General features: G+C 44.4%; 1 protein-coding gene across 4 annotated transcripts in view; it reads left to right on the top strand.

The window, feature by feature from the left end:
• The window catches only part of AKAP9 (A-kinase anchoring protein 9), a 215,368-nt gene that overhangs the window by 13,901 nt on the left and 175,603 nt on the right, over window positions 1-25,864 (top strand). The gene's annotated exons all lie outside the window — the stretch shown is intronic.

The following is a 25,864-nucleotide window of genomic DNA, read 5'->3' as shown; positions in this document are numbered from 1 at the left end:
TTTCACCACACATACACCAACCTCGCCACATAAAAGTAGAAACACAAAAGTCGCCGCTCAAAACTCGCCACGCGCAAAACTCTCCACATGCAAAACTCGCCACACGTGCAAAACTCGCCACACGCAAAACTTGCACACGCAGAAAAATTGCCACACGCAGAAAAATTGCCACATGCACAAAAGTTGCAACACATGCAAAAGTTGCCTCACACAAAACTTGCACATACTCAAAAGGCACCACACATAAAACTCGCCACGCGCAAAACTCGCCATGCGCAAAACTTGCTGCACACAACTTGCTACACTAACCTGTCACATGCAACTCGACACACAAAAAGTTGCTACACGCATGTCGCCACACAAAACTCATCTCACAAAAGTCCCTACATGCATGTCGCCACACGCAACTCAACACACACAACTTGACACACGAAACTCGCCCTAAAACACACACAAGTCTGGTATCCTTCAAAAATAAAAATCTGATTAATAAGCAGACAAACTACAAGAGCAACAAATGTACCATATAGGAATCCGGCAGCTGTCAGTCACATGACCAGTCTATTATGTGTATGTGTGAGCTAATATATACTGCCAGGGGGTGGGCTTACTGTTGGCTGGGGATTTATCAGGCTGCCATTTTAGCTTACAAATACTGAGGTAAAAATACTGACCAAATAACGTGTGAACGAGGGCTAATACAGGAGGAGATGGCATACAGCTATATACTATATACAGGAGATGACACACAGGTATATACTATTTACAGGGGAGATGACACACAGGTATATACTATATACAGGAGGAGATGACACACAGATATATACTATATACAGGAGAGATGACACACAGGTATATACTATATAGAGGAGGAGATGACATACAGGTACATACTACATACAGGAGGAGATGACACACAGGTATATACTATATACAGGAGCAGATTACCTACAGGTATATAGTATATACAGGAGGAGATGACACAGGTATATGCTATGTATAGGAGGAGATGACATACAGGTATATACTATATACAGGAGATGACACACAGATATATACTATATATAGGTGAGATGACACACAGGTATATACTATATACAGGAGATTACATACAGGTATATCTAATATATAAAGCTGAATGTGTGTATGTATGTATGTGTGTATGTCCGGGATTGGCATCTGTACCGTCGCAGCTACAGCCACAAAATTTTGCACAGTCACACGTCTGGACCCCGAGAGCGTCATAGGCTATGTTGTGAGGTGAAATTTTAACCCCGCGCGTTCCAATTCACCAAACAATTTTGCTCCTATCTACATAATGGGGAAAAAGTGAAGGGAAAAGTGTTGGAGGAAAATTGACAGCTGCCAGATGTGAACAATGAGGACTTAAAGAATGAGAGCGATGGCGACAAAGAGTATATACCGTACAGTTGCTAAGGTGGGGCCCCGACATGGGATACTCACCACACACGGGGATATGAACACAAACACAAAATGCGCCACACACTACCACGTGCTTGAACACATATACCACCCTCAGCACACATTTCACCACACACACACACCAACCTCGCCACATAAAAGTCGAAACACAAAAGTCACCACTCAAAACTCGCTACATGCAAAACTCGCCATATGCAAAACTAGGCTCACGCAAAACTCGCCACACGTGCAAAACTCACCTCATGGAAAACTCACCTCATGCAAAACTTGCACACACAGAAAAATTGCCACATGTACAAAAGTTGCACCACATGCAAAAGTTGCCTCACACAAAACTTGCACATACTCAAAATGCACCACACATAAAACTCGCCACGCGCAAAACTCGCCATGCACAAATCTTGCTGCACACAACTTGCTACACTAACCTGTCACATGCAACTCAACACACAAAATGTTGCTACACGCATGTCGCCACACAAAACTCATCTCACAAAAGTCGCTACATGCATGTCGCCACACGCAACTCAACACACACAACTTGACACATAAAACTCGCCCTAAAACACACACAAGTCTGGTATTGTCCTTCAAAAATAAAAATCTGATTAATAAGCAAACTACAAGAGCAACAAATGTACCATATAGGAAATACGGCAGCTGTCAGTCACATGACCTGTCTATTATGTGTATGTGTGAGCTAATATATACTGCCAGGGGGGAGGGCTTCCTGTTGGCTGGGGATTTATCAGGCTGCCAATAGCAACCAATCACAGCTCAGCTTCTATTTTGCTACAGTTAATTAACCTGAGCTCTGATTGGTTAATATAGGCAACAAAGACATTCTCAGTATAACAAAGCTAATATATGTTGTGAAATGCTTCTATTTGCTTAGTTTTTGCCTTTTAATAATTACATTTCTATCTATTTGTTTTGTGGTTTTTGTGTGCAGAATAAATTTTTGTTAACACATTCTATTTTGCTAACAGCAGTCATTAACCCGGGCGAAGCCGGGTAGTACAGCTAGTCTACTATATAATTGTCTAAGGGTCACTTCCGTCTTTCTGTCTTTCACAGATATTCATTGGTTGCGGCCTCTGTCTGTCATGGAAATCCAAGTCGCTGATTGGTCGCGGCAAAACAGCCACGACCAATCAGCGATGGGCACAGTCTGGCGGCAAAATGGCCGCTCCTTCCTCCCCTCCAGTCAGCGCTCACACAGGGTTAATGGCAGCGGTAACGGACCGCGTTATGCCGCGGTGTAATGCACTCCGTTAACGCTGCTATTAACCCTGTGTGACCATACGCAGCATCAATAGTAAAAAGATCTAATGTTAAAAATAATTAAAAAAATAAAAAATCGTGTTATACTCATCGTCCGTCGGCCCCTCGGACCCACAACAGGCCTTCCCCGCTCCGGTGACCGCTCCATGCATTGCGATCTCGCGAGGCCGCTATGTCATCATCTCGCGAGACAGCAATGCACTCTTGGGGCCGGAGCGCGCGAGGACCATCGGTAAACGCTTCGCCTGGATACGGGGGCTCCGGAAGGTGAGTATATAACTATTTTTTATTTTAATTCTGTTTTTTAACAGGGATATGATGCCCACATTGCTATATACTGCGTGGGCTGTGCAATGTACTGCGTGGCCGGCCGAGAACAATCAGCGACACGCGCAGTCCGTTCGCTAATTGGTCGCAGCCGGCCGAATCCTGTGTATTCAATGTATTATTCTAAAATCTTCATAAATAAACTGCATACATATTCTAGAATACCTGATGCGTCAGAATCGGGCCACCATCTAGTCATTCATGTTCTCTTAAAAAAGGCCAAGAAAGCAAAAATTCTGCCTGGGTATGTAAACTTTTGAGCAAAACTGTGTATCCCCTACATGTGTAGTGTGTATATACTCCCCTGTATATCCTTTGTATACCGCTGTCCCCTGTGTATACTGTATATATGCCACCTGTATATACAGCTGTCCCCTGTGTGTACTGTATATATGCCACCTGTATATACATCTGTCCCCTGTGTGTACTGTATATTTATCCCCTGTATATACCGCTATCCCCTGTGTGTACTGTATATTTACCACCTGTAAATACCGCTGTCACCTGTGTGTACTGTATATATACCCCCTGTATATATGCCACCTGTATATACCGCTGTCCCCTGTGTACTGTATATATGCCACCTGTATATACAGCTGTCCCCTGTGTGTACTGTATATTTATCCCCTGTATATACCGCTATCCCCTGTGTATACTGTATATATATGCCACCTGTATATACTGCTGTCCCCTGTGTACTGTATATATATGCCACCTGTATATACTGCTGTCCCCTGTGTACTGTATATATGCCACCTGTATATACTGCTGTCCCCTGTGTACTGTATATTTACCACCTGTATATACCGCTGTCCCCTGTGTACTGTATATATGCCACCTGTATATACCGCTGTCCCCTGTGTACTGTATATTTACCACCTGTATATACTGCTGTCCCCTGTGTACTGTATATATGCCACCTGTATATACCGCTGTCCCCTGTGTACTGTATATATGCCACCTGTATATACCACTGTCCCCTGTGTGTACTGTATATTTATCCCCTGTATATACCGCTATCCCCTGTGTATACTGTATATATGCCACCTGTATATACTGCTGTCCCCTGTGTGTACTGTATATTTATCCCCTGTATATACCGCTATCCCCTGTGTATACTGTATATATGCCACCTGTATATACAGCTGTCCCCTGTGTGTACTGTATATTTATCCCCTGTATATACCGCTGTCCCCTGTGTATACTGTATACATGCCACCTGTATATACAGCTATCCCCTGTGTGTACTGTATATTTACCACCTGTATATACCGCTGTCCCCTGTGTGTACTGTATATATACCCCCTGTATATATGCCACCTGTATATACCGCTGTCCCCTGTGTACTGTATATATGCCACCTGTATATACAGCTGTCCCCTGTGTGTACTGTATATTTATCCCTTGTATATACCGCTATCCCCTGTGTATACTGTATATATTTACCACCTGTATATACCGCTGTCCCCTGTGTGTACTGTATATTTACCACCTGTATATACCGCTGTCCCCTGTGTACTGTATATATGCCACCTGTATATACCACTGTCCCCTGTGTGTACTGTATATTTATCCCCTGTATATACCGCTATCCCCTGTGTATACTGTATATATTTACCACCTGTATATACCGCTGTCCCCTGTGTACTGTATATTTATCCCTTGTATATACCGCTATCCCCTGTGTATACTGTATATATTTACCACCTGTATATACCGCTGTCCCCTGTGTGTACTGTATATTTACCACCTGTATATACCGCTGTCCCCTGTGTACTGTATATATGCCACCTGTATATACCACTGTCCCCTGTGTGTACTGTATATTTATCCCCTGTATATACCGCTATCCCCTGTGTATACTGTATATATTTACCACCTGTATATACCGCTGTCCCCTGTGTGTACTGTATATTTATCCCCTGTATATACCGCTATCCCCTGTGTATACTGTATATATATGCCACCTGTATATACTGCTGTCCCCTGTGTGTACTGTATATTTACCACCTGTATATACAGCTGTCCCCTGTGTGTACTGTATATTTATCCCCTGTATATACCGCTATCCCCTATGTATACTGTATATATTTACCACCTGTATATACCGCTGTCCCCTGTGTGTACTGTATATTTACCACCTGTATATACCGCTGTCCCCTGTGTGTACTGTATATTTACCACCTGTATATACCGCTGTCCCCTGTGTGTACTGTATATTTACCACCTGTATATACCGCTGTCCCCTGTGTACTGTATATTTATCCCCTGTATATACCGCTATCCCCTGTGTATACTGTATATATGCCACCTGTATATACAGCTGTCCCCTGTGTGTACTGTATATTTATCCCCTGTATATACCGCTGTCCCCTGTGTATACTGTATACATGCCACCTGTATATACAGCTATCCCCTGTGTGTACTGTATATTTACCACCTGTATATACCGCTGTCCCCTGTGTGTACTGTATATATACCCCCTGTATATATGCCACCTGTATATACCGCTGTCCCCTGTGTACTGTATATATGCCACCTGTATATACAGCTGTCCCCTGTGTGTACTGTATATTTATCCCTTGTATATACCGCTATCCCCTGTGTATACTGTATATATTTACCACCTGTATATACCGCTGTCCCCTGTGTGTACTGTATATTTACCACCTGTATATACCGCTGTCCCCTGTGTACTGTATATATGCCACCTGTATATACCACTGTCCCCTGTGTGTACTGTATATTTATCCCCTGTATATACCGCTATCCCCTGTGTATACTGTATATATTTACCACCTGTATATACCGCTGTCCCCTGTGTGTACTGTATATTTATCCCCTGTATATACCGCTATCCCCTGTGTATACTGTATATATATGCCACCTGTATATACTGCTGTCCCCTGTGTGTACTGTATATTTACCACCTGTATATACAGCTGTCCCCTGTGTGTACTGTATATTTATCCCCTGTATATACCGCTATCCCCTATGTATACTGTATATATTTACCACCTGTATATACCGCTGTCCCCTGTGTGTACTGTATATTTACCACCTGTATATACCGCTGTCCCCTGTGTGTACTGTATATTTACCACCTGTATATACCGCTGTCCCCTGTGTGTACTGTATATTTACCACCTGTATATACCGCTGTCCCCTGTGTACTGTATATTTACCACCTGTATATACCGCTGTCCCCTGTGTACTGTATATTTACCACCTGTATATACCGCTGTCCCCTGTGTACTGTATATTTACCACCTGTATATACCACTGTCCCCTGTGTACTGTATATTTATCCCCTGTATATACCGCTATCCCCTGTGTGTACTGTATATTTACCACCTGTATATACCGCTGTCCCCTGTGTGTACTGTATATTTACCACCTGTATATACCGCTGTCCCCTGTGTATACTGGCAGCATTAAGTACACCCCTCCTGTGTCATGTCTCCCGCTGCCCGTGCACCATTCATTCTATGTGACTTTTTGCTCTCTTTGGCGCAGTCCAGTATTCTGCGTGTGCTGTGAACCTGTGTTTTGTGACCGGGGCTCCTGTATGGGGGGGGCGTCCTGCCAGTGCGAGACTTCAGGGTGCACAGTCCTGTCTATCAGACCAAAGACCACAATAGAAATAAATTGCAAAACGAGCTGGTGAATCCGTGGCCCCGGGGCCCTCTTGGACCTGCTGCGTGCTCCTCAGTGATGTAACCATGTATGCCGTATATGTTATCATTTCTGTGTTTCAGGTTGTTTTTTGCTTTACTCTTGTCTTCTGGCTACTACAGCCCAGAGCTCGTGTACTCATCTGTTTATGCCTCTATTGCTGGGAGTTGTAGTTCTGCAATTGTTGGTGTGCTAATGATTGGGGACCACTGATCTTCTGGAATTATTTAGTGGCTTACAGAAGACCTGTCTGTGATGGTAATTGTTTGTGTTTCTCTTGACGAAGCCGTTCCTCAGTTATTCTTCCTGGAAATAATAATAATAAGTAAGTGGACAGATGAGTGCTCTTATTTTCCTTACAAAAGTTTCTGTCCGTGCAGTATCCGCAGCGAATAGATCGTATAAGGGCTCATACCCATCAGCATTAATAAAAGTGGTTTGATGTTGTTCCTGAAAAGTCAGACATGTGTCACGCGAGTACAATGTGATTTTTCTCACTATTATCAGCTTTTACTTAGTAATTCTCTGTTATTTAAAGATAATTTTCTCACAAAATATTTGTCACTATATAGATAGAAATGTGAGATATATACAGTAATCATTTGTGTGTGTGTAGCTTACTGTACATGTATGTAAGCCATAAGTAAAGAAAATAATGGCGTGGAATCCACTGAAATTTTATTACCCAGCTGAGGGAAAGCTAACAGCTGAGGGCAGATGTTTATAGCCTGAGAATGGAGTAATAAATAGGTAGCCTCCCAGACTATTAATATCAGCTCACAGCTGTATACTAAACCTCTACTGGTTTATTAAAATGGGGACCCCCCCCCTTGAAAAATTGTTAGGCCCCCTTATAATTATTAACCAGCAAAGTCTAGGCAGACAGTTGTGGGCTTATAGTTGTGCTCAAAAGTTTACATGCCCCGGCCGAATTTTTGCTTTCTTGGCCTTTTTTCAGAGAATATGAATATTACCAAAACTTTTTCTCCACTCATGGTTGGGTGAAGCCATTTTTTGTCAAACTACTGTGTTTTCTCTTTTTAAATCATAATGACAACCCAAAACATCCGAATGTTCACATACCCCATTTCTTAGTACTGTGTATTTCCCCCTCTAACATCAATGACAGCTTGAAGTCTTTTGTGGTAGTTGTGGATGAGGTTCTTTATTTTCTCAGATGGTAAAGCTGCACACTCTTCTTGGCAAAAAGCCTCCAGTTCCTGTAAATTCCTGGGCTGTCTAGCATGAACTGCGCGCTTGAGATCTCCCCAGAGTGGATCAATGATATTGAGGTCAGCAGACTGAGATGGCCACTCCTGAACCTTAACTTTATTCTGCTGTAGCCAATGACAGGTCGATTTGGCCTTGTGTTTTGGATCGTTGTCATTTTGGAACATCCAAGTACGTCCCATGTGCAGCTTCCAGGCTGATGATTGCAAATTTGCCACCAGTATTTGCTGATAACGTGCTGCATTCATCTTTCCTTCAACTTTAACCAAGTTTCCTGTGTTTTTGTAGCGCACACATCCCCAAAACATCAGCGATCCACCTCTGTGCTTTAGGCCATGTTAACACGTTCCTGATTTCCCTGCTGTTTTTTCTGCACTAAAAACCGCAGCTCTTGGCAGAAAATGCAGGTGCGGTTTTTGGTGCGTTTTTTGGTGCGTTTTTTGATGCGGTTTTTTATGCAGTTTTCTCTGCAGATTGTCTGTGTTTGACACAAATAAAGCTTTAACTGCAGTGGGGGAAAAAAAAAAAAGAAATGATGTCATTTCCTTGTCCAACCCTTTTCTTCTTCCATCCTCCATTTTGGGACTAAACACCAAAACGAGTGGACGTGTTTTGAATGACAGCGCTCCGCAGAGTGCTGAGCGTAGGCCAGATCACAGCCCGCGGATCCAGCTCTATCCAGCTATTTAAGTCTACGTTCACATTTGCGGTCTGCGCCGCAGCGTCGCCGCATGCGTCATGCGCCCCTATATTTAACATAGGGGCGCATGGACATGTGTCGCACTTGCGTTTTGCGCCGCATGCATCACTGCAGCGCACGCATCCGGGCGCAGAGGACGCAGCAAGTTGCATTTTTGCTGCGTCCAAAATCAATCAAAAAAAGGACGCATGCGGCGCAAAACGCAGCGTTGTGCATGCGTTTTGCTAAGTTTTTGTTTGTGTTGTGCGTTGCGGCGCCGACGCTGCGGCGCACAACGCAAATGTGAACGTAGCCTAAGTGCCACATATTTAAGTGCCACGTATCACGTATTTCAGTGCCACGTATTTCAGTGCCACGTATTTCAGTGCCACGTATTTCAGTGCCACGTATTTCAGTGCCACGTATTTCAGTGCCACGTATTTCAGTGCCACGTATTTCAGTGCCACGTATTTCAGTGCCACGTATTTAAGTGCCACGTATTTCAGTGCCACGTATTTCAGTTGCACGTATTTTTGCTATTGTAAGGTGGCATTAATCCCGGTTAATAATGGAGAGGCGTCAATAAGACGCCTATCCATTATTAATGCTATTAAAATGATTAAAAAAAAAATATAGGGGGACCCCCCCCCCCAAAAAAAAAAAAATGACATAGGGTCCCCCTATATTTATTTTTAGGCCAGAAAGGCTACGCAGACAGCCGTGGGCTTATATTCATAGACTAGGAAAGGGGCCATGGATATTTGCCCCCCCCCCCCAGCTACAAATATAAGCCCGCAGCCGCCCCAGAAAAGGCGCATCAAAAAGATGCGCCAATTCCGGCACTTAGCCCCTCTCTTCCCACTCCCGTGTAGCGGTGGGATATGGGGTAATGAGGGGTTAATGCCACCTTGCTATTGTAAGGTGGCATTAAGCCCGGTTAATAATGGAGAGGCATCAATAAGACGCCTATCCATTATTAATCCAATGAAAGGGTTAAAAAAAAACCCCCACAAACACTAGAAAAAAAATATTTTAATGAAATAAAGACACCCACTTTTTGACCATATTTTATTGTACGCTCAATCCGTCCTGAAGACCCTCGACCTGAAAAAGACGCAAAATAAAAAAACAAATTCATACTCCCTGGCCCTGTCCGCAGAAATCCATCGAGGGTCCCACGAAGATCTTCCATGGAGAACAGACACATCCAGAGATATGTCTGCTCTCCACGGCTGCAGCAACACACTGACAGGAGCCATAGTTCCTGTCGGTGTGTCACTGCGCATGCGCGAGCGAGTTTACCGGCGGTCATTGACCCCGTCACTCTCGCTTAACGGCAGTGCTGCGTGGGAAAGTTCTACGCAGCTGTACTGCCGTTAACCGAGACGCCGGAGCCATTGAACTCCGGAACAGTACGCGATACACTGCTAGGAGCTTCGCTCCTGGCAGTGTATCGCCGGAGAGCAGCCGATCGGCGTGGGACACTCGTTTTATGGATTCTGCGGACAGGGAGTATGGATTTGATTTTTTATTTTGGGATTTTTTCTAGGGGATCGAGGGCTTCGCCTACCAGTGTGGTGCTGGTGAGTATATACTCTGTTATGTGTTGTATGTACTGTGTGTCATGTATGTGTATTGTGTGTAGGTGTTTTGTGTAACTTTATAACTGTGCTAAGTCGCCGGACACAGGGACAACTCTCCCATCCTAATACCGGATGGGAGTAGTAGTCCCATACGGCGACTTAGCACAATGGTGGCACTAGCGTCGCATGGGGACACACACACACACACACACACACACACACACACACACACACACACACACACACACACACACACACACACACACACACACACACACACACATATATAGACACACACACACACACATATATATATATATACACGCACGCACATACGCACGCACGCACATACGCACGCATATATATATATATATATATATATATATATATATATATATATATATATATATATATATATATATATATATATATATATATATATATATATACACACTCACTGGCCACTTTATTAGGTACACCTGTCCAACTTCTTGTTAACACTTAATTTCTAATCAGCCAATCACATGGCGGCAACTCAGTGCATTTAGGCATGTAGACATGGTCAAGACAATCTCCTGCAGTTCAAACCGAGCATCAGTATGGGGAAGAAAGGTGATTTGAGTGCCTTTGAACGTGGCATGGTTGTTGGTGCCAGAAGGGCTGGTCTGAGTATTTCAGAAACTGCTGATCTACTGGGATTTTCACGCACAACCATCTCTAGGGTTTACAGAGAATGGCCCGAAAAAGAAAAAAAATCCAGTGAGCGGCAGTTCTGTGGGCGGAAATGCCTTGTTGATGCCAGAGGTCAGAGGAGAATGGGCAGACTGGTTCGAGCTGATAGAAAGGCAACAGTGACTCAAATCGCCACCCGTTACAACCAAGGTAGGCCTAAGAGCATCTCTGAACGCACAGTGCGTCGAACTTTGAGGCAGATGGGCTACAGTAGCAGAAGACCACACCGGGTACCACTCCTTTCAGCTAAGAACAGGAAACTGAGGCTACAATTTGTACAAGCTCATCGAAATTGGACAGTAGAAGATTGGAAAAACGTTGCTTGGTAGGGTCAGAATTTGGCGTAAACAACATGAAAGCATGGATCCATCCTGCCTTGTATGGAGCATCTTTGGGATGTGCAGCCGACAAATCTGCGGCAACTGTGTGATGCCATCATGTCAATATGGACCAAAATCTCTGAGGAATGCTTCCAGCACCTTGTTGAATCTATGCCACGAAGAATTGAGGCAGCTCTGAAGGCAAAAGGGGTCCAACCCGTTACTAGCATGGTGTACCTAATAAAGTGGCCGGTGAGTGTATACACACACACACACACACACACACACACACACACACACACACACACACACACACACACACACACACACACACACACACACACACACACACACATATATACACACACTCACACACACTCACACACACATCGATCCCCATGCGACGGTATGCCTCCATGTCTCTTCGGAACACACTCCGCCCACGCACTTCCGCCCGCTTCCCCGCACTTCCTGCTGCAGCGGTTTCTCCACCCATAACCGCAATAAAACCCGCAGATATATTTTTGATCTGCGGGTTTTACTGCGGGTTTGACCTCACAATGGAGGTCTATGGGTGCAGAACCGCTGCAGTTCCGCACAAAGAAGTGACATGGTCCTTCTTTTTTACCGCGGCTATTCAGCGCGGCTTTTTTAGTGAAATTCAGCATCATGTGCACAGCGTTTCCTGTTTTCCATAGGGTTACATTGTACTGTACCCTGCATGGAAAACAGCTGCGGACCCGCAGCGGCAAAATCGCTGCGGTTCCGCGGTAAAAAAACGCATTGTGTGAACATGGCCTAGGGTATGTTTCCACGGTCAGGATTTGACGCAGGTAAAATCTGCACCAAATCTGCACCTGAGGTCACTGGTAGGTCACCTGCATTTTTTATGCGTTTTTACAGGCGTTTTTCATGGGGTTTTTTTCATGCGGATTTGTGTGTTTTGTAAGCTAAATAAAGATATACAAAAAAAAATAATTGTGATATCATTTCTTGTCCAACCTTTTCATTTACATACTCCATTGAAGAATAAAGTTTACACACACAGATAGATAGATATAGCTATAGATAGATGGATATACGATAGATGGATATACGATAGATAGATCTATCGTGTATCCGTCTATTATCTATCGATAGATCTATCGATAGATAGATTCTTCTATCGTATATCCGTCTATCGTATCGATTGATTGATTTATCGATCGATTGATAATAGATAGATAGATAATACCAAGCCCGATGTTTAGTAATAAACATAATAAAATGTTAATAAAGAGTTAGTCCGGGATCACACATGCGAGAACCTCAGATGAGTCTCGCATCTTAATACCCGGCACTGCCGCCGGCACTCGGGAGCGGAGCGTGCTGTTGCATGTATTTCTCGCTCTGCTCCTGAGTGCCGGGTATTAAGATGTGAGGCTCGTCTGTGTTTCTCGCATGTGTGATCCTGGCCTTAAATAAAGACACACACACGAAATCTGCGTTAGGCCGGCGTCACACTTGCAAGAAACTTGCATTAGTCTCGCATCTCAATACTGCTGCCGGCGCTCGGGACCGGAGTGTGCGGCTGCATGTATTTTTATGTAGCTGAACGCTCCGGTCCCAGTGCCGGCGCAGTGACGGGTATTGAGGTGAGAGACTCTTGTGAGTTTCTCGCAAGTGTGACCCCGGCCTTAAATGCAATATCTGTTTAATTTTAAAAAAAATTTGAAAAAAAAAAATGTTGTGTGCTCCAGTGCAATTTTCTGCGCCAGAGAGGGAAAGCCAGTGACTGGGGGACCGATGTTTGTAGCCTGGGAAGGGGTTAATACCCACGGAGCTTCTCAGGGTATGAATATCAGTCTGCAGCTGTATATTTAGCCTTTATTGGCTATAAAAATAGGGGCCCCCCCCCAAAAAAAAAAAAATGACGTGGGGTCCCACTATAATTTTTAGCCAGAAAGGCTGATATTCATAGGCTAGAGTGGGGCCATGGATATTGGCCTTCCCCCCCCCCCCCCCCCCCCCCGGCTACACATACCAGATTAGCCGCTCTCTTTCCACTGCCCTGTAGCGGTGGCATATGGGGTAATAGGGGGTTAATGTCACCTTTGTAACATGACATTCAGCCGGCTTAGTAATGGAGAGGTGTCACTAAGATACCTAACATTACTAATCCTATAGTTGTGAAAGGGTTAATAAATCACACACACATGCAGAATAAAGTATTTTAATGAAATAAAACACCACACAGTTTTGATAACTTTATTGTACGCTCATTCCTGCGACGCCCTCGTTCTCCTGGAAAAAAATTAAAAATAATAAACCAACAGTATACTCCCTGTATCCGACGTAGTCCATTTAATAGCGAGTGTCCCACGACGAGTCCAGCTCTGCTTCATCTGGATGCCTGACATCTAGGCATAGCAGAGCTTGTAGATGATCGCCGGAGATCACCTACACTGCAGCGTTCTCACAATCAGCTGACCGTGAGAACCAGCCTAGTGACCGCAGATAACCTCCGGTCACGTGCACGGCAGTTCTCGCGGTAAGCCAAGTTACTGCGGTGGACGTGGGACTTCCTGCGGCGGGACAGGTAAGCCGGCATGTAAATTAGTAGACATGCGTAGTAAGTTGCGTTTACGCAGTTACTACGCATGTGACTAATCATTAGATGCGGTTTTACCGCATCTAATGATTATCTATGGGAAATTTACGGTGCGGCGACGGAGCGTCGCCACATTGTAAACAGACATGCTGCGTTCTGAAAAGACGCGCCGCATGTCCGTTTATGCGGCTCTGCCGCAGGCGTCCTTTAACGCATAGTGGAGACGGGATTTCATGAAATCTCCTCCAATATGCTGTAACATCTGGACGCTGCGTGTTTGACACTGCGGCTCTACGCAGCGTCAAACACGCAGCGTTTCCTGACCGTGGAAACACACCCTTACAGTAGGAATGGTGTTCCTTTAATCATAGGCCTTGTTGACCTCTCTCCAAATGTAACGTTTATGGTTGTGGCCAAAAAGTTCAATTTTGGTCTCATCACTCCAAATTACCTTCCTCCAGAAGTTTTGAGGCTTGTCTCTGTGCTGTTTTGTGTATTGTAGGTGAGATACTTTGTGGCATTTGCGCAGTAATGGCTTTCTTCTGGTGACTCGACCATGCAGCTCATTTTTCTTCATGTGCCTCTTTATTGTGCATCTTGAAACAGCCACACCGCTAGTTTTCAGAGAGTCCTGTATTTCAGCTGATGTTATTTGTGGGTTTTTCTTTGCATCCCGAACAGTTTTCCTGGAAATTGTGAACACATTTTTTGTTGGTCTACCTGACCGTGGTTTTGTTTTTACAGAGCCATTCTTTTTCCATTTGTTAATCACAGTTTGAACGCTGCTGACTGGCATTATCGTTTTGTATCCCTTTCCTGTTTTATAAAGTTCAACTACCTTTTCCTGTAGATCCGCTGACAATTCTTTTGCTTTGCCCATGACTCAAAATCCAGAAATGTCAGTGGCTGGATGAAAGATGCAAGAGTCTGTCTGGATCCCAGAAACTCACTCAGCTTTTATGCACACACAATGATTACAAGCAAACAGGTCACAGGGGAGGATGTTACCTTTAGGAGCCATTCAAACCCATTTGTATCAACTTCTGTGCGTGTTATCAGGCCAAAATCACCAGGGTCATTTGGATGTTTTGGGTTGTCATTATGATTTTAAAAAGAGAAAACACAGTAGTTTGACAATAAATGGCTTCACCCAACCACTAACCATGAGTGGAGAAAAAGTTTTGGTGTTATCATTCATATTCTCTGAAAAAGACCAAGAAAAAAAAATTCAGCCGGGGTATGTAAACTTTTGAGCACAACTGTATATTCATAGGATAGGAATGGACCATGGATATTGGGCCCCCTCCCAGACTAAAAACATCAGTTCTTAGCTGCCCCCAAAATAACTCATCCATAAGATGCACCAGTTCTGACACTTAGTTTGCTCTTCCCACTTGTCCTGGTGTGGTGGCAGGTAGGGTGAGGGTGATAGTATTGGGGTTGATGTCAGCTTTGTATTGGCAGCTGACATCAAGCCCAGGGGTTAGTAACGGAGAGGCATCTATAAGATGCCCCCATTACTTAAATGGATAAAAGAGGGGGAGTGTTTATTTCAAATAAAGAATTTTATTCTTGCTTTGTGTGTTGTTTTTTTTTTCTACAATTTGACTATGGAGTTAGTAATGGGGGCGCCTCTCCATTACTAACCTCTGGGCTTTATATCACCGGACAATACAAAGGTGACATCAACCCCAATACTATCACCCAACTTGCCACTGCACCAGGGCAAGTGGGAAAAGAGGACTAAGCGCCAGAATTGGCGCATCTTATGGATGTGCCATTTCTGAGGCACCTAAGAGCTGATGGTTTTTAGTCTTTGTGGGGGCCAATATCTATGGTGTCTACCCTAATCTGTTAATATCAATCCGCATCTGTCTGCCTAGCCTTTGCTAGTTATTAATTATAGGGGGAGCCTATGTAATTTTTTGAGCGGTGTCCCCCATTTTAATAACCAGTAAAAGCTTTGTATGCAGCTGTGAGCGGATAGAGCCTGGGAAGCTCCATGTTTATTACCCCCTTCCCTGGCTATAAACATATGCCCACAGCTGTCGGCTTTCCCTCAGCTGGTTAATAAAATGTCGGGGGACCCCCACGCCATTTTTTTCTTTACATTATTGAATTAATAGCTAAATACATGGACATTAAACTACACATTCATCTATCTATCCTATTCTGATGGGTCACGCAGTGATTTTACTGTATATGGAAGATGAAATGTTTGGTTTTCTAGGAGATGGGCGAGTAAAAATCGGAAGTCACACGCATGTTCCATGTGCCTTTTTTTTTTTTTTTTTTTCCCTTGCACCCGTTGACTTACATTGGCGAGTCTCGACCGATATGCTCGGCCATTCGCAGCATGCTGCGATTTTATTTTTATTTTTTCTCAGTCCAATATGAGCTGAGAAAAAAAATTGCAGATGATCAGGGAAACACATTAACATTAGTCAGAGTGCAATCCAATTTTATTTTTTTTATTGGATTGCACTCGTCCGTTTTTCACGTAGATCAGTATGAGCCCAGAAAGGATAACGGAGGAACGGCACGACACAGGCTTCTAAGAAAAGATGGTCCAGATTGTTTTTATGGCTGCATTGACGTCACAGTTGTCTGGCGAGTGTCCCTTGTGCACTGGGCTCAGCTCCTCTCCTGTCGGCAACTGTTCCTGCAGCTGCTCACAGCGTGTCTTCTGTTCCTTTGTGTTAGTGCAGTTGTCGGCGCACAGGTGTGTGTTGAGGCTTGTACACAGGGCTGCAGTCACTGCTGGCACCCCTAACAAGGCTGTATATACCATGGCAGCAGTTATGGGGGTGTAACTATTACCAGTGTCTCCGTAGGCAGCACATTTTTCCACCACCAGTTCATGGCAAAATGCAGTTGTCTCTTGTGGGTATGGATTCTCCGCAGACTTCACCTCTGTTACATCCACATAGGACACATGGCGCGGATTTACTGCAGATTTCATCCTAATCATTGCAAAGTGGAATTAACTGGGAAAATCCTGCAGGAAACATTGACACGGCAGGGATTGTATTTTTTCGTATGTGCTTTACTCAGCCTCCCCTGGTCCAGCGCTGATACTTCCCTGCCACTCCTGCTGTCTATTATCTGCAGCACTGACATCACGTTGACAGCGCTGCAGCCAAGTGGCGAGTTGAGAGCGTCTGCCTGAGACGACAGCACAAGTTGCTACATAGCTCACTGATTGGCTACAGCGCTGTCAATGCTGCAGACAATAGCAGTAATCGGAGGCAGCGGCGGAGACTAAGCTCTGGACCTGGGGAGGGCGAGGAAAGCATTGTTGAAAGAATCTGCAGCTGTGGAAATAGATGATTTTCTAAAAAACAGAAACCCCTTTCACCAGACACCCAAAATAAATATAGACCCCCCCCAAACCTGACCCCTTAATCCTTTAAAAACTAAGGGCCCTAATTGTATGACCCTTGGTCCTGGGATTTAATTCTGCACCTTTTTGTAAATTTGCAGTGCAGGGTCAAAGCTTTTGCAATCTAGTAGTAGGTGGGGGTCTCAGACACAGTCGGAGACCCCTAACAGATGACAAAAGCGATTTTTCTCTGATTCTGTCTACCCATTTGCATGTTACATGACGCTCAGTGAGAGTTTTGTGTTTAATAGTGGCATTGACTGTGAAAGATTCCCTTAAAAAAAAAAAAAAAACTTTACCTAGAGATTATAACAATAAACAGCTGGAGAAAAAAAATAAAAAAAATAAGTCTGAACCTGAAAAAAAATGCTAGGAAAACATATTTTTAAATAAAAATTGATTTTATGTACGTATAACAAAAAAAGCCTACAGATAGTAGGTGTCCACGTGGCCATAACCTGGAGAATTCATTCAACAGGTTACTTGGTGTGAAAAAATGTATTGTACAAAATATAAGCAAAAAAGACTAAACCAAAAATAACTTTTTTTCTTCTCTAAATTTACTAAAATAAATTTACATGAAGCAGAAATTTTATATATACCATTAAACCGCGCTAAACAAAATAATACAATTTGTGGTACATGATACAGCCATGCCTGTAAAAAAAAAAAAAAAAAAAAAAAAAGTTATGGCTGCTGAAAAGTGGAGAGGCGAAAATGGAAAAAAAGAAAATACAAATAAAAATTGGTGTTTTGGAGTTGTTAACTCGTATTATACAGTGTATATAAAATAAATATATTTTTTGTCCAGCGTGGAAAGTTATGAAACTTTAAAAAAATCACCGAGCTATTAGCGTAAAATCAGAGAGCCCTAACACTAATAAAGAAAAAAAGCTATGGCTGCTGAAAAGACGAGAGGCAAAAATGAAAAAAAAAATACATAAAAATAAATTGGTGTTTTGGAGTTGTTAACTCCTATTATACAGTGTATATAAAATAAATATATTTTTTGTCCCATGTGGAAAGTTATGAAACTTTTGCAAACCACCGAGCTGTTAGCGTAAAATCAGAGAGCCCTAACACTATGGCGGTATTATTTATCTGCTTGACTGAGCAGTGAATGGAGTCAGCATCTAACAGAACAGCCGTATTATCCGCTCTGACTCTTCAGAGGTTTCGTCCACGCGTCTCTTGTTCTGCGGTGTCAGGACGCACAGTTGCCGGCGAGCGCCTGCTGTTGGGATTAGCTCGTGTGGGGGTGTGTGACAGCTGCAGACCCCGGGTGACATTTCGGCAGTCTGGAGTTGTCGCTCCCAGGACACCGCTGTTGGCCCCCAGCGTGTCGGACAACGGCTCAGATTTGTGTGAATTGATCTTCGTCTTTTCCTCTTATTTTTGGCTGTGATTTGTTTACCAGAATCTGACTCCAAAAAAGCGCGGCCGCAAAGAGACTGTCACAAAGCTGCCTTTGCTATTCACATCGCCATCCTCTGTTATGGGGGTATAGTTTTGAACGAATACATGTATTATGCACCATATGGCGGCACATATGTAAATTATAAGTTCTTTTTGGTGCAGCGTCTGCCATTTGCAAAAGAGTTTTGTGAATGGCAATAGTCATTCATTGGATAGGAGGAAGCAGAGACTATGCAGAATAATGACGCCTGGGTGACTCTGTGACAAACTGAGCTCTGCAAAAAAAAAAAAAAAAAAAAAAAGGCAGGAATTTACATTATTGTTTGTCCATATGGAGGAATTTCGGTGACACCTCATTGTTGTCAGAGGTTCTATTATGGAGTTGTCAGTCCAGTTTATGGGTCTTATTACCGTATAATTATAAGTACGTGGTGTCACAGGACATGATTATGTGACGGTTCCCGGTGGTTTATTGCATTATGTCACTTACAGGCTTATTGTGTAGGTTTTATGTGAGTGACGGATGCAAATCTCCATTCTCATGGGTCTATAAAACTGACACTTTACAGTCTCTGAATAAACTGATGGGAGCATTAGTGCCTCTCCCAAAATAATTTTCTACAGTCAAGGCCAAAAGTGTTGGCACCCTTCAAATTCTTCCAGAAAATGAAGTATTTCTCCCAGAAAATTATAAAATTATTGCGTAATTGCAATAATTACACACGTTTACATGTTACACGCGTTAATTTAATTGACCAATTGGACATAATTTCACACACAACTCCTAAAATGGGCTGGACAAAATTGATGACACCTTTCCAAAATTGTGGGTAAACCATTCTGAACAAGCATCACATGCTTGAAACAAACTCACCTGTGGCAAGTAACAGTAATTTGACTCCATCTTTGCATTGTGAGTCTGTGTACGCAACACTAAGCATGGAGAACAGAAAGAGGAGAAGAGAACTGATTGAGGACTTGAGAACCAAAATTGTTGGAACAATATCAACAATCTCAAGGTTACAAGTCCATCTCCAGAAATCTTGATGTTCCTTTGTCCATGGTGTGCAACATAATCAAGAAGTTTACAACCCGTGGCACTGTAGCTAATCTCCCTGGATGTGGACGGCACAGGATAATTGATGAAAGGTTGCAATGCAGGATAGTCTGGATGGTGGATAAGCAGCAGAAATCAAGTTCCAAAGAAATTCAAGCTGTCCTGCAGGCTCAGGGTGTATCGGTGTCAGCGCAAACAATCTGTTGGTATTTGGATGAAATGAAACGCTATGGCAGAAGACCCAGGAAGACCCCACTGCTGACACAGAAACATTAAAAAAGCTAGACTGCCGTTTACCAAAATGTGTATGACTAAGCAAAAATTCTTCTGGGAAAGCGTCTTGTGGACAGATGATACCAAGATGGAGCTTTTTTGTAAAGCACATCATTCTACTGTTTACTGAAACTGAATGATGCATACAAAGAAAAGAACACAGTGCCTACAGTCAAATATGGTGGAGGTTCAAAGATGTTTTTCGGTAGTGTTGCTGCCTCTGGCACTGGGTACCTTGGCTGTGTGCAAGACATCATGAAATCTGTAGATTACCAATGGATTAGTGTCAATTGTCAGAAAGCTTGGTTTGCATTCTAGGTCATGGGTCTTCCAGCAGGACAGTGACCCCAAACATATTTGAAGAAGCCCCCAGAAATGGATGGAAACAAAGCGCTGGTGAGTCCGGGTCTGAACCCCATTGAACAACTTTTTCTTTTGTTTTAAAAATGGTCAGACTGGTATAAAAAGAATAAGTAATACTCACCTTCACCAATCATCCACAACCCCTATCTGAATCATACCCGTCTCCTTTGTTTTTGTACGGTTTTGGCACTCCAAATATAACAGGAAATTACCGTCTGTCAGTCTTTTGACATTGCCAACGTTTCAAAATGGGACTGGGGCATAAAAATCGTCGGGGAACAAGTCAGCCTTCCAACATATGCACCATAAGCTCCAATATATACCAGCTCATAACATGACGAGGCGTACATCATCCTGATGCAAAAATAAAACGGGTGCTATATTCTAGAGGGCTTCAGACGGAGCACCATATGGCGGCACATAGATTTACTATTACAGTCTTAAGTTTCGATAGTATAAAACTAGACCAGATCGGCTGATGCGGCACCAAATTTCTCACGCTTTGTGATAGATTAGGAGCTTTTTGGGAGATATTCTCGCCATTTTTCACTTCCTAGCACCATTGTTTGCTCTAAAATAATTCTACACGCTATTTATAAATCTTTCTCATTTTCTGACTCCTTCCCATTACTGAGGCGCTAAAAAGAGTATAAATTTGATCCAATTATTTTTTTTTTGTTGCACAATATGGTCCAAAGTCTGCAAATTTTTTTTCTCCCTCTTGATAAATCTTTTGTCTCGTCATCCTCTTCATCTGTAATCTTCCAGGATGTCGCCTCCTGTACGGTAGAAGTTGGCAGCGTTCAGTTCTTGGCTCGTCTACGGGGCGGTATTAGTGTTCTGCTATTTTGAGCGGTGTTGTGTTAATGGAGGAGCGGCCGGACTGACGGACGGATGAGTCATTGAGTCCACGGTACACGTGTGCCTTCTGCTTCTACTTTCCACTTATCTAGACTTTTATAATACGGAGAGAAGATCCACACATCCATCATATAGTAACTCAAACATATGGTGGCCTCTCCAGAAGACCACCTATTTGAGCAGACGAACCCTAGTCCAGAGCAAATTTCCTTTTCCAGGTTTTTGGTTCCATCATACATAAAATGCACATTGATCATCTTTAAGAAGACCCTTCATGAAGAGCGGTATATTCCCGGCACTAACCACATAAATCTTCATCCAAGAGTTCCCTCTATTTCCATAAGATGCATAAAGGAAATATACGGGGAGACCAGTGTGCAGTAAGAAGACCACCGGTTCTACCTGAATGGCCGTGATGTGGTCATCAGTAGGTTTCGTGTTGCCGACAAAAAGAAATGTAAAAGCTTTGCTGGAGACAGGTGAGAAGACCACATGGTGAGGAGACCACATGGTGAGGAGACCACATGGATGACCTCTCATGACCGTTTCCCTTTGGCAGCTGTCGCATGGAGCCACCAGTAATACAATCACTTGGGAAAAATCCTCAATTTACAAGAGGTTTTGCAAGTCGGACTCTCACCTTTGCATTCGAAAGAGGATGTGATCGGCCACCACCCCATGTCGTAGGATGGTAATGGCCGCTGCCTGCTTTGTTCGCTCGCAGGGTACTAATCTCCGCTCGGCATTAGTTGTCAGGAACCAGACTGACGTTTTATTGACAGTGCAGCGATCAGTGACAGATGGACGGAAAACGCATATCGATCGTTATCCAAATCGCAGCAACAAGAGGCGTGCGACAAATCAACAAGATTCTCAACGATTTGTGTCTTATTGGTCCAGACTGTAGACATGTTCCTTGGTCTGTGTGGTGCTGCCGTAGGAGTGTCCCTGGGGCGTCCGGCGGCAGAGCCGTGTCCCTGGGGTGTCCGTACCTACCTCAAACCTTCAATTCATGTGTGATATATATATATATATATATATATTTTTTTTTTTATAAACCGCGACCACCCCTTCCTAACACACAAAGAAGAAAAACAATACTAGCCAAAATTAAAGGCTCATTACTGCGTCATCTGCAGACTTTTCCTCAATTTATTTTTTTCGGCACCTCAGGTGTATATTGTGAGGTTCTGCAGCAGCTATGAGGGTTGTATAACATCCAGTGCAGTCGCTGAAGACGTAGAATTGTGGTTCGCGTGGAAGAAAGGTATTGGTTTCTGCAAGAAGAGATGAGCAGTGCCCGGCCAGCACCGCTGATCCCGTATAAATATCCGAATCTGACAAATAGTGTCCTGTTACTGAATCTTACATTAATGTGGGTCCGGGTCAGGTGTGGGTCCCGGTCAGGTGTGGGTCCCGGTCAGGTGTGGGTCCGGGTCAGGTGTGTGTCCCGGTCAGGTGTGGGTCCGGGTCAGGTGTGGGTCCGGGTCAGGTGTGGGTCCGGGTCAGGTGTGGGTCCGGTTTTTTCCTTGCTATGATCGCTTTCGTGTTCCTCACCATTCGTGCCGTATCTACGAGGTCTGATCGTTGGTCACAGTGGGGCCCGGCTTATCATATTGTAACAGGATTTGTGTGCACGTACATCTTATCCTCGTTGCAAATCACATAAGCTCAGACATCAGGAGTCACTGGCCGGGACGCTGGCGTATAACCTGCTCTTTGCGGGTCTAGGGGCCGCACACTGGTACTATACCCGCTGTCTGGGACTGCACTCGCTGTTTGACACGTCCCGCTGTTTGGGACCGTACCTGTGTACCCTTAATCTGGGACCATAGCTGTGGACTGGGACCGCACCCGCTGTCTGGGACTGTACCTGTTGTCTGGAACCGTACCTGTGTACCCTCTGTCTGGGATCATACCAACAGACTGGGACCGTACCTGCTATCTGGGACCGGACCTGCTGTCTGACATCGTAACTGTGTACCCATTTTGTGGGACAGTACCCGCTGTCCGGGATCGTACCTGCTGTCTGGCACCATAACAGTGCACTGAGGCCATACCCGCTGTCTTGGACCTTAGCCGTGGTCTGGGGCCGTACCCGCTGCTTGGGATCGTACCCACGAACTGGAGGGGCACCCCCTGGCAGACATGTTCTGCTACAAGGTACCGTATGTCCATTCAGGTATTAAACCCACGTGCCGGGGCATTGGAGCAGGTGCCGGATCTGATGATTTTTATTTTTAAATAGTTTTTTTCCTGGGGAGTTAATTTTTGCCATTTGTTGAGTAATTTTTGGAATGATCCTGCACCCTGTTTTCCCTGACCACTGTATGGGAATCTGCAGCCCGGACCCGTCGTGGTGGCGCTGATGTGCGGGGTGAATTGGTGAAGGAGCCTGCAGCTTCCTCTCCATTCTGGGGGCAGCAAAGGACAAACCCCTCAATCAGAATGTGATGGGGTATCCTAGTGCTATGCCTTGTCCTAAATATATGGAAATACCGATTTTTAGCAAGTAATGAAATATAGCCGGACCTCACTGATTGTCAGGATCACTGGGGGGCTCCAGACCTCTGGGACCACCACTAATTCTGAGAATAAAGGGTTTGCGGCACTGCATGCCTGTATTCTGGCATGCATAACGGCCAGCACCTATACACGTGATTGCTGGGACCCCCAGGATCAGTCCAGTGCACCACTTAAGGGAATAAAACATGCATTGTCCTTACATCCAACGCCTGACGGTGCTGGCCGAGTACACAGACAGCCCCCGAAAACATGGAAATGAGCACGGAGTGCATGCATGGCCGCTGCTTCTGTGCAGGCACAAATAAGCAAAGGTTTGGGGGTGACGGCTTGGGACCCCAGGGTGTGCAGACTTGTGATATAAAACGATGCGTAGTGGCGAACCGACCCTGTAAACTTTTCCTCTTAACTGTGCCCCCTCTGTTCTATAAGTGAACGCACCAAATGAGATCTTGGCACAAGTCCTATAACAGCCGCTGCCAATCCCTAAATTTGATTTGCGGGATTAGCGAGGAGATTTGCTGGAGAAACGCGTCTCCGGGGCGTTTGGTTAAAGTGATTGTGTCATTAACTTCTTAGGTGGCTCTAATCTGTGGAAAGAGCTGTGCGGTCTGCACAGGCCCCGGCCTGATGATATATGTTCCCTCTGTTCCAGGATAGCAAATAAAAATTGACACAAAGGGTCCTGGTGGTCCGGGGCAGAGTAGGAGATTCTATCTGTATTGTTGGTGGTCTAGGGCAGAGCAGGAGATCTTCTGTTGGTGATTGTCTAGGGCAGTAAAAAGGTGAATGTATGTGTTGCTGGTAGGCCAGGGCTGTACAAGTGTTCATATCACTATCCCTGGTGGTCTGGAGGTGGAGGGGATTACAAAGGTTGTCCACTTTAAGCAAATCATAAATGTGAGAATAGATGGGGCATCATGGGACCACTGCAGCCAATCAGCAGTCAGTGACCAGCTGCAGCTTTCATTCTCACCGAGCCAGAAAATAGATTTTTTTTTTATACCCACATCACTGTGAACCCAGGTAGAGACCAAGCACTTTTTCATATTACTATTTTTACTAGTCCATAGCACAGAAGGGGTTAAAATCCCCAAAGTCTCCTACGCGTTTCAGCACCTATCATGGGTTCATCAGGAGGACTAGAAGCAGATGAATCAACATGCCTAGTCCCTTTTTCCAATTTTGGCGTTGGAGACTTTGGGGACTTTTGGACCTTATCTTGGATGCGGAGCCTTAGAATAGGGGCATGCTTCAGTGCTAGGGCAAAGAAGGGTTTAATGTCATTATCCCTGGTGGGCTAGGGCAAAGAAGGTTTAATGGCAGTAGCCCTGGTGGGCTAGGGAAAAGAAGGGTTTAATGTCATTAGCCCTGGTGGGCTAGGGCAAAGAAGGGTTTAATGTCATTATTCCTGGTGGGCTAGGGCAAAGAAGGGTTTAATGGCAGTAGCCCTGGTGGGCTAGGGAAAAGAAGGGTTTAATGTCATTATCCCTGGTGGGCTAGGGCAAAGAAGGGTTTAATGTCATTATCCCTGGTGGGCTAGGGCAAAGAAGGTTTAATGGCAGTAGCCCTGGTGGGCTAGGGAAAAGAAGGGTTTAATGTCATTATCCCTGGTGGGCTAGGGCAAAGAAGGGTTTAATGTCATTATCCCTGGTGGGCTAGGGCAAAGAAGGTTTAATGGCAGTAGCCCTGGTGGGCTAGGGCAAAGAAGGGTTTAATGTCATTATCCCTGGTGGGCTAGGGCAAAGAAGGTTTAATGGCAGTAGCCCTGGTGGGCTAGGGCAAAGAAGGGTTTAATGTCATTATCCTTGGTGGGCTAGGGCAAAGAAGGTTTAATGGCAGTAGCCCTGGTGGGCTAGGGCAAAGAAGGGTTTAATGTCATTATTCCTGGTGGGCTAGGGCAAAGAAGGTTTAATGGCAGTAGCCCTGGTGGGCTAGGGCAAAGAAGGGTTTAATGTCATTATCCCTGGTGGGCTAGGGCAAAGAAGGGTTTAATGGCAGTAGCCCTGGTGGGCTAGGGCAGAGAAGGGAAGAATGGCAGTAGCCCTGGTGGTCTAGGACCGGTCCAGGCAGTGCTAGATCACATCAGAGGAGAGAAAAATGAATTGTAAATTGGACGTTTAGAG

The sequence above is a fragment of the Ranitomeya variabilis genome, chromosome 6 (assembly GCF_051348905.1).
Source record: "Ranitomeya variabilis isolate aRanVar5 chromosome 6, aRanVar5.hap1, whole genome shotgun sequence".
Taxonomy (NCBI): domain Eukaryota; kingdom Metazoa; phylum Chordata; class Amphibia; order Anura; family Dendrobatidae; genus Ranitomeya; species Ranitomeya variabilis.
The sequence above is the reverse complement of the archived record's forward strand: the minus strand, read 5'-3'. Positions and strand labels throughout refer to the sequence as shown.